The sequence below is a fragment of the Pollicipes pollicipes genome, unplaced genomic scaffold (assembly GCF_011947565.3).
Source record: "Pollicipes pollicipes isolate AB1234 unplaced genomic scaffold, Ppol_2.1 Scaffold_4881;HRSCAF=5763_pilon_pilon_pilon, whole genome shotgun sequence".
Classification (NCBI taxonomy): domain Eukaryota; kingdom Metazoa; phylum Arthropoda; class Thecostraca; order Pollicipedomorpha; family Pollicipedidae; genus Pollicipes; species Pollicipes pollicipes.
This window is the reverse complement of record NW_023596576.1, coordinates 51,650,443-51,657,840: the sequence shown is the minus strand read 5'-3', so window position 1 is coordinate 51,657,840 and position 7,398 is coordinate 51,650,443.

The window sequence follows — 7,398 nt, the reverse complement described above, 5'->3', positions numbered from 1 at the left end:
CTTCCATTGTAGATATATACAGGCCTGGCTGCTTAGTGTCAAGAAATCACAGCATATAGCTGCACTCAAGTACATTGAGATAAAATGAAAGGCTGTGCTTTAAAAATACTCACTCTTTGACAGGAATCTTTCTTCATTAAGAACTGCAAATCCATTGATGACAAGCAGGGATGCCTCAAACAAAGTATATATAGGCTAAATGTCATTATTCTCGCTGAGAGTCAGGGAGTGTTGATGGCTTTCAGGTCATCCACACCTGCAAGAAGAAACAACATGAAGATCTGACTAGCGCTCTGCCAGACAACACAAGCAAAACAACAGAGGATCAAAAGGAAGCCATGGGGCACATCCTCCATTGAAGCATGCGCAGACCAAGAATGAAAAGCACAGCAGGGCACCACCAAACAGGCTACCCATATGTAAGAAAGCAACCAAAGCTGCACACCATTATGACAGATGTGGCCACCCAACTTAAACTCATGAAGATGCCACACATATAAGCAGGAGCCATCAGACCTTGCAGCAGCTCTATCATATTAAATGCCTCAGGAAGATAAATGCCTCACTGTTGAGAAAATCCTGGATTATGCCTGAATCAGGCCAGGATTAGATAAGAATGGTCAACAAGACAGCTGAGCATGGAACAACGCTCCCTATTGCCCTAGCGAGACAAATCTTATGTTAGGTTACACTGGTAGCTTAAATTCCCCAACATTGTCAGCCCTATAAACATCAGTAGCATCATCTTTATTGACATGCTCAGCAGAAGAGAGAATCCTATCCTATCACTGTGCATTGTGTATGGCATGGCCATAATGGTGCTGTCGGTGGATGTATGGCATGTTGCTAATATTGTTCTGCGATAATCATTGTGAAATAATTTGAAAAATGGGCCATGGTTTGCTGAAGCAGAAGTGTGCAGATTTGAAACAAAAACATTGAAGGTAGCTATCCTTGCAATTTTAGCACATAGGTATTTACTTTAATCACAACTGAGTATAACAAATATTGATGCAAGGGTTCCACATTTGAGTGCATACAATTTTTAATCAAATCAATATATCTTAATCAAGCTTCATTTTCAGATATATACCAAAACATAACATAAAACAATTATCAGACCCAATTTCCTGAGTGAGGTAAAACAGTCCACAGTATCATCTTGCTTCACTAGCCACTACCAATGACTTAGCATACCAACTGTAGTTGGTTACAAAACAGATATTTAGCATGCCCTAACCAATCTGCTGTAGTTTATTTGGGCCAGCAGCAGGCATTGCTAAATATATCAAAATTCATTCAGTAATCTACAGCCTGAGTCTAGTTCGTTCTGCTGCACTGTAATTCAATAACAAAACCTGTATCAAAGCAGAATGTATGAGGTTTTACAGCTTTCTGACCTCACTTTAGCCATGGTGTATTGGAAAAAAATATGCAGCTAACAGAGATAAAAATAAGCATCTTAATGTAACACCAGCTTGACCAGTGGACAAAATGTCATTGTCCATGCAATGTCTACCTGCCATTTCATAGTAGGGAAGGTGTTCAGGTTCCTGCTCATTTAGGCTTTCTTTAGCCTGCATTACCTTGAAAAAATTGTGGGTGATACACAATTCATTTTTGTGCACTTTGAGGTATAAACATTTTCACACTCAGTCCCCTAATGCATTGTGAAAAACTTTGCCTGTGTAATGCTGCACAAAATTTTTATTGCTGCTGCTGGATTCTCAAAAAAATTTTCCAAGTTTTGGCCAGACACCACTGAAAACGTGCAGCACTGCAACATATGGCTATTCGTTGGTAATGATGTATATATTGCTACGCCATCGCAACTGTAATGGCGTGCCCTTTGAAGTTACGTCTCCTTACCCCTCTGCTATCTGGGCCGTGCGGTAAACGCAAACAGATCCTTTCTAAGGTCCGTCCGACCACTACAACACAACACGCGAAATATCGGCCGAGACCGGTAGCGCAAATGTATTTTGACCGACATCCACCTAACACGCGTCAATGCGAATCCTTTCCGTAAGTCAGCGGAGCTTTACATCGTCTTTGTTTCGCCATAGATGAAGCAATTACTGGGAGTACCATATCCAAAGAGCTTCCATATTCCAAAGACGATGACGTATTTTGCCTTTGGCAAAATGCATGGCAATTAAGGAAGACAGCAGCAATCAGCAGATCGCAATCGGAAAAAAGCAAAGCAACATGTGTCTCGGTAAACCCTCCCTACCTCCTACACACAAAATTATGTTAAGCCCTCTGTTTGCCATCTTTGGTAATGAGAGGCGTTGGAGTTACAATGCTCACATCTCAGCTGCTGCTGCTGCTGCAGGCGAATCACTATCACATCACAGCAGCAGTTACAGCCCATCCGAATTTGGGAGGGGGACGGGCACATGATGCAGTGAAGATAGGGTTTCCCATAGAGCTATGCTGATATCTCGTCGCGAGGGGGTTCCTTTAACACGACCTAGCTCATGAACCACAGGCAAGGTACCCCTATTTTGATCGTTTATACCTGATTGACAGTGCTTTTTGTTGTAAATTTCAACCCTTGGCATCAAAAGAGTATGTCAAGGTTCACTAAGGAATGATGCACATGCCTACGGGATTGCATGCCATTTGCATCTCGTAAGCACCTTCACCCATGCAAACCTACATGCAATTTTTGTGATTTTCATGCTCAAATGTTTTGTTTATGTAAACTGTGACTTGGACTTTCTGGTGACAGCCTTTTCAAACTCCGACTTTATTATTAAACCGTTCAGGTTCTTCGGCTTGTGTTGAACATGAAATGAGCTGAAAAATAAACCATTCAAGATAAATAAAACACCAATGTTTTCTGGCCTTAAAATGCTCGTGGAAACATTTGTGCAGAAAATGAAGAATAGCTTAGACATGAATTTGAATATTTAGGGTGCCTGCGCAATACGATATGGTTTACGTAACGTAACAATATGATGTAAAATGAAAGGACTCACCGTTTCTATGTACATAAACATTAAGGAATTTCTCCATGCCCTGCTGTTTTTTTCACGCAAACACCAGTCTGACTATTCGCTCAGGAATTACAGCCGATTGATCAAATCATTGTTACAACTTCTCCTGCAAGACACCAATTTGAGTAAAATCCCCCAACTTCATTCTGAGATAGCTGAGAATCCCCTTATAGCAGTTTTTAACCTTTCTTGGCTTATATTTTATCATCGGATTCATAAGAAATGGAACGCAGGCACGGGATGCATACTGCAATCACAAATCAACTGGTATAGGTGTTTTGTTGCATCAGAGTTTTTTGTCAAGCTCCAAAGCAGTTTTTTTCCAATTTCTTGTTCAGCTTTACGCTCCTTATTGAAAAAGAAACGTTGTGCCCCATTTAATTATGTAGCTTATGCTCTTTGAAGCGCAATTACATAACGAACAAAACTCCTTGTGCTACACTTTGGTGCCAGCGAAATTATGAAAACCGGTGTTTTCCTCATATCTCGGCTGTCCTTTGACATATTTCAGATCCTGATAAGCAAACGATTGTCCATGCTTAGGGGCTTTGTTTGATGTGCGGTAGGACCACTTGTATGCAAATTTGACTGGCTTATTTTTAGATCTATCATTCTCAAAATTGTGGCACTACCATTTGTCCGATTTTCAATTTCTGTTTACCAATCAACTCGTGTAGTCATGATGTTTTATTCGTTTCTGAACGAAACGAATCAGAATGCTTCGAATATTTGACGTCACATTTGGTACAAAATCCACATGTTATTGAAATACAACGTTGCACCACATGGGAGAACTACATACCGATGCCAAAAACCCATAAAACGTACCCGAAATACTGAGTGTTATCTAGAACAAATGCGACAAACCTTAGAAACCTGAAGAGAAAATGATAAGTGCCAAATGTCAAAGCCCTAGCCCCAGGTTTAACTATCTTAATTTCACTAGTGTGTTTTTGCAAGGTTGACCATGTTCGTCCCTCGTGGAGCCTCAACCAAAGCAGAGGGGCGTAAGCAAAGTTGACATGCAGGAATGAGTTAAATAATTATAGTATAGGTCACTTTGGTCCCAAGTGACCTTTCAAAGCGGCGTTCGGTTAAAAACTGCTGGAGAAACAAACGTGTTAGTAATGCAGTTTTTCCCCACAAACAAACACGCAAGATTTTTATAACTTTTCATCTTACAAGGTGTCAGACTCGCCGTTGGGAAGCGGCCCACAGAGACCCAGGCTCACGTCTTCCCATGGTCCACACGGAAGCTTGCTGGTCACAACTGGATCTGGAGGACTCCCTGGTGACACAGCGCGACAGGCGTGACAAGATCTGATCAATTGCTCAGCGCGTTTGTCGATGTCCACCACTCCTTGCTCCTTAGGTACTATTTCGTTTGCACGATCCCCCGACGACCCTCATGAGCAAACTGCAGGGCCTGCTTGAACAGGGTTACCGGAAGGATTATCTGATTCCCGCGCAACACCATGCCATCATACACGCAGTACTCACTCTCGACCGGTTTGTACGCCCTGGGTTACCCTGCGGCTCACCTTCCGTCTACAATTTCAGCAACGTTTGCGGCTCGCCGTTGTCTGCAGACCAAATCTGTGCTGTCTTCCTTCCGAAGCTGGCGCCTGTCTTCAGCGCTACTAGAGCGGCGTGAACATTGACAAGGCAGATGTGCTCTCGCCGCTTCTTTGGCGCATTAGAGGGCGCTACTTCTAGCATCAGCCTGCACAGACAATCAGCAATGTTACTTGGTCCTGAAAAAAGCGTAGCGACGCGGTTGCAAATGAAGCGCCCAAAGCTCTATTCATGCTGGTGACAATAGCTTGCAATGGCTTATGGCCTGTGATCAACATAAATGCTGGGACGAACAAGTAAACATGGGACGGTTTGCAGCCCCCAATGACGGGACGGGCCCTCTCGTCCAGTTTGTGAGAAGCGCCACTCAACAACAGTCACACTGCAGATGGAATACTCAACTCGCTGCGATAGTCCACTGGCCGTTCTGCGGCAGACAGCTCCTAGCCTAACTAGCGATGTATCAACTACTAGTTGGTTCTCTATGGTCTGTCCTAAAGTAGGTGGGAGTCCTCTGCTTCCGACAGCCGACTCTTCTGTTGGATGGAGGCGTTCCCCTGAGTCCTCTTCTCTGACAGTTGCACTTCAGCTGGATGGAGGCGTTCCTCGAGTCCTCTTCTCTGACAGTTGCTCTTCAGCTGGATGGTAGGCGTTCCTCGAGTCCTCTTCTCTGACAGTTGCTTTTTCGCTGGGATGGAGGCGTTTCCCCCCGAGTCCTCTTCTCTGACATTTGCTCTTCAGCTGGATGGAGGCGTTCCTCGAGTCCTCTTCTCTGACAGTTGCTCTTGCAGCCGGATGGAGGCGTTCCTAAGGTGTGTCCCAGGGCCATTTAGCTTCGACTTGGTGAGCTCACGCAGGGGGCGCTGTGATTATAGAACAAGTCAGGAATAAATTGGCCTAAGAAATCATGTCACCGTCAACAGGTGTGCCAGGCTCTCGAACATTTAGGACAGCAGCAGCCTTCAGCAGTACTGTATTGAGCAGAGAGTACGCTGCCTTGGCTTGTTCCAGGCTTGCCTGCCAGACGAGGGGGAGGTGATGCAGGACTGGAGGTTGACGTCTGTAGTCAGATGTGTCGACGTATGGGTCCCTATCTCTGAATTCTAATCTGGAGCTGTCAGAACACACTCAGTTCGTTACCTGTCACTGCGTGCGGCAATTTGGTGATCCGGTTTCCAATAAAACGATACAACGATCGATGTAACAACCAGCTAATAAAACTGCCGATTAAGGGCTTGAATTTTGGTGATGTTTCCAGTCTTTGATATAAAGTTGTTAGACCTTCGCCAAATGCTAAAATAGTGCCGCTTGTCACCGCCGTTTGTATGTTGCTGGAAAACAGAGCAGGCCCGCATTGCCATCTTCGCCGTGACCGCAGAACAGCACAGTGGCTCTAAACCCACATCGCGGTTTGTGTATAATCATTTGTCATGCTCACGGCCCTTAAGAAGCAGTCGTCCTCCGCGTGATCATGATCGGCGTTTTACTACTGGTGGGGTTATTGACGTCGCGGGCGTCCACGCATGACTTGGCAATTACTCAAAATAGTGCATCGTTTTAATAAACAGATGAACTCAACGTTCGGCTGTGGGAAGCATTGCAAAGGGTTTATGTAAGGTCGGTGTTTTGGCAAAACATGTGGTCATTGCACTCATCATGCTCATGAGTAGTGTTCGATGCTCAGACTAAAAGTGCCAAGTGTAAAAATGTTAAAATTGGAAAAATGTAGAAGTTTTAACTATAGATGATATAACAAATTTTGGAGGAACGCCGAAGATCAATGTTTTCAGTGCCTTTCAAGTATTCCATGAGGTCCATTCCGGACCGTTCAGTGTCTAGAAAGGTCCTGATAATTGGAACACACGCGAAGCTTTCGTTGAAGGGCGGACGGTGGACGTCGCCGGCGCAGTTGCTGGCCGTTTCAAAGAGCTAGTGTCATCTAGCAAAGCTAGCAGCTGGCAGTGTCCGTGTGTTATGACCGCGCGCTACTGGGAACGGAGGGCTGTGAACGTTGCTCAGAAATTAAGTAATGAAACGATGGCGAACGATATTCAATGCTGCCGGATGCTGCACACATTTGCGCGACATAACTGAAACCGCTGTTACCGACGCGAGTGTGGGATACATGAGCTGGGATGTATTGTTGTTTTAGTAGTCCTGTGCGAAACTAGGAGCATTATTTCTCTTTCTTCTTCTTCTTGTTTTATGCTGTTCTAGCGTGGTGTCCAGATACCATTTGCATTGTTTTTTTGGTACTGTGTATGGGTATTTTGACTAGTGTTCGAATACAAGCACGTCACAGTAGTATTATATAGTTGGCCATACGCTCCGTAGTGCTGATTTATTTTACTGCTTGGATTTCAAGCCCACTCTGAAATAAACGCATCACCTCCTACGCCCAGAAAAGAAGAACCTGTACCCTGCACGGCACCCTCTTAGGCCCGGCATGTACCGCAGTGACCATCTCCCTCCTCTCCCCCCTCACTCGTCCGGTGATGGAGCCTGGGACGGATTTTCCACTGGTCCGCAGGCGGCCGAGTCACCGACGGCGGCCGACTGCCGTCCGCGCGACTCTGAGTGTTGACAAACAGCTGGGCGGTGCCGGGCCCCAGCGGTGCGCGCGCCTCCAACACAAATACGGGTGCTGGCAGCGGGCGGCGCCTGCCGTGCTGCCTCCGCCGCCTCCGTGCCGGTGGCGGAGGGCGCGCGCCGCTGCGGTCCAGCAGTCTGGCCGAGGTTAGATGTCAGTCAGTGTGACGACCTCCGGGGACTGATGTCCAGTGGGTGGGAGTGTGACGCAGGCAAAGGCACATCTTTGTAT